Genomic DNA, 3,423 nt, shown 5'->3' with positions numbered 1-3,423 from the left:
GAGTGTACTAAGAACCCAAAAGGAAATTTTCACTATAGGTCAAGTTTCTGAGATATCGCGTGATTAATGGTTTAATTTTGGCTCCTTAATTTGCGAGAAAATAGCTTTATATCTTTGTTAAGCGTTATTGTAGCTGCATTTTGAGATTACATGTCTTCAGTCAAATCGAGTGGTGAATCTTTTTGTAGAATATTTTATCCCTCTAACTCCATTCCTTTTATGTCCTTTTCGTCCTTTATTTTTTGAACCGTAGTAAAAGTACCACAAGACGAGATTTTACAGCATCCAAATATTCTACAAAAATGTTGTTCAGAAGATTTTAGGTACGGTTCTCATTGATGACCAATCGATATTTCCACGTTTTCATGGTCTTTTTTGACATTTACCCGTATTTTGTTGAGAAAACTATGTTTTGTTTTTATGTATATTCGATATTGGTCCGTGGTGCATCTGAAATACTTACCATAAATAGCTCCTGTAATGACGAACACGTTAATAACAAATTTTATTGAAGGATAGATCCGGTTATCTAAACTTTTGAACCGGGTATTCTGATATCAAAACCGATTTTGGAACCGGTTTTAAGTAACCGATTAATTGTATATGTATATCATTGGAAAGCTAATAAAATGGTCAATCAAATGGCAGCAAGTATCTGATTACAACTTTCTTGGTTCCGATGCTAGAACAAAAAACCGCTTTCTTAAACCGTTTTTGATGTAAAATATCACTGTGTTGAAAAATTCTTTTTGGCGATGAAGCATCGGAACCAAGAAAGTTGTAATCAGCTACTTACTGTAATTTGATTGACCATTTTATTAGCTTTCCAATGATATACATATACAATTAATCGGTTACTTAAAACCAGTTCCAAAATCGGATAGCTGGATAGCTGTTTCTGACTTCATCAAGCGTCTTCAAGTGGTGACAAAGGTGAAATCGCCCTGTACGATTCACTTTTGCTGGAATCCTTGCCTGGATTCAGTAGCGGGGTCACACATTTTCCAAACGTCGGGAACGATGTGGTTGGCTAGCGACGGATTGAGAACTTCAGTGAGATACGCGGCAAAGCTCATCACGCTCATTTGCTAGTGTACTCCAACCCTTGTAGGGGAAATTGATGATCGTTAGCCCAGTCTCGAATGGTAACCAATGACTGTCGCTAATTATCCCATCGGGGTCAGCTTTGCCAATGTTTGCCACTCGAAGGTCGTCCTTGGTATCGTTTGTCATAAGGCTTTTTCCGTCCTTGTCCATGGGAGGCCTTGGATAACGCTTTTTCTGAGTAAAGCTTTAAAGAACGTCGATGGGTTTACAGTATGAGAAAAAATATTGTCTTTCTTGGAGTAGAATTCGGAAGTAGGAACAAATTTTAAATTGTTGTGCTGTAGAGATTTGTCTGTCTTCATTTATTTATTTACACATTTTCCACATTACTTTCGTCTCCTTACCAGACTCAGCTCGTCGTCAGCGCGATGTCCTTGTTACTCTCATCGAGTGCAAGCTTGTCACTTGGCCTAGGAGTTCTCTAATTCTGCTTCTCTCAATTAACTTCGGTCCTGTCAGACGTAGACTGGTTTGCACTACTTTTAGCTTTATCATCGTATATAGACATTGACGGTTCACACCCTATTACTGTTGTGAACATGTGCACTTGTCTCATGTACTGCTGAAAATGTCAAGGCACACCTAATTCACTATAGCAGTCGCTTTGTATCAAAGATACATGACTTGTGATCATACCCACACTTGGGCAATACGTCGATTGATTTTTGATCTAAGGAGTATCTAGAAGATATGCGGAATTTGGGGACATGTTAAACAACGTACCTAAAAGAATAATATCTAAATGAGCTTGCTTTCCACTTCTTAAAATTCCGTACGATCAAGGAGATGCCTAAGGTTAGGAGATATGTTGGAACCATAACTAGTTGTTGACGTTCCTATTTCAAATACCTCTGTGATTGAATCCCGCATAACAAAGGCGAGAGAGCATGTTTTCGACGCCCACTCGTATAAATTCAAGCGTAGATTTTCCCGAGAGTGTGTTTTCGTAAGCTATTCATAGCAGCTCGTTATATAGTTACACTGACGTTTTGATTCCGAAATCCACTCATAACAACCAGTAGTTTAGCTTTCCCAAGAGTGTGTTTTTGATGAACTTTCAATAAAAACGTAGCTGGGAGTGTTATTCGTAACTCACTAAAAGAAATCGTTGGTTTAGGTTGTCCGAGTGTGAGTTTTCCGAAGGCCAGTCATATAATTTTAGCAGCACTTTTTGCAAGCTTGTCATTTCAGAGTATTGTCAGAGGCGACTGCCACCATAGAGAGGAATTCAGTGTTGTAGGTCCGTCGGGAGAGTGCATTTACGTAATCTACTCGCTGAAATCTGGGAATATTGTGTTCCGGCAGACCGACAAAAATACATTCCCGACTTCAAGCCCGTAGTCCAAGCGACTTGTTACAGATTGCTGCGTAGTACCCTGCAAAATAATATCCAGTAGTGAGTAATTATTGCAAAAAAAAACGAATTATTTTCAGTTTTTAAACATTTGTATAGCTTTTGTTGAGATTGTAATAAATCTAATCAGAGCAACAAACAGAAAACTCACAATATGTTATTTCCGCATAATAAAAATTGCTACCATTTTTATCTTTTATTATTTCTCCGCTGTCTAACTAAGCAAAAAGATAAAAAACATTGTATTGGCATAAATTAACGTTTTAACTGTTTGTTTAAATGCAATTTTTCTAATTTATTTTTTCATTTCGCCAGTTTTAATGAAAGAAAGAAAGAAGCAAATACAGATTATAGAAATCAGAAATCAACATTACAAAGCCAAACAACAAACAGAAGCAAATCAAAATAGAAGGAAAAAACATGAAAATTGCTAGCGAATAATCTAAAGAAGCTTCATTTAACCTGTTGTGGAATTGTGTGTACTAAAAAAGAGAAAGATAAATGAAAGAAAAGCATGTGTGTAACAAAATCAGCATCAAAATCTGAGTACAGAAAATGTCGTGTCACTATGAAAGACCTTGGTGAGTATACAGAAAAGATAGAAGCAAAGATTGAACAAACTTTTGAGTCTTGATGTTTTAGGACCAGATAATGCATAGTGAAATAGTTGTTGTTGTAGTAACGCAATGTTCGTTCTATGGGGGCTAATTGAAGAATTTGATCTATGCGGACAAATTTAGGGTGTAAAGTGTCATACCCCCAAAGAAGACTTAATACAACATTTCAGCAACTTCGGTGGGATATTCAGGCCACAAATCCTTGTATATATTTTGCACATAGTTTTGCATATGCTCATTTGATGCAAATATGTCAAAATAATTCGTTTTATTTTGTCATAAAACGAGTTTGTGTCTAATCAGATTTTCTCTACCGCCTAGTGTCTAGTTATTAATTATCTCAAT

This window comes from Musca autumnalis, unplaced genomic scaffold (assembly GCF_047663935.1).
Source record: "Musca autumnalis isolate F117 unplaced genomic scaffold, ASM4766393v1 scaffold_4, whole genome shotgun sequence".
Lineage (NCBI taxonomy): Eukaryota > Metazoa > Arthropoda > Insecta > Diptera > Muscidae > Musca > Musca autumnalis.
This window is presented reverse-complemented; position numbering follows the sequence as displayed.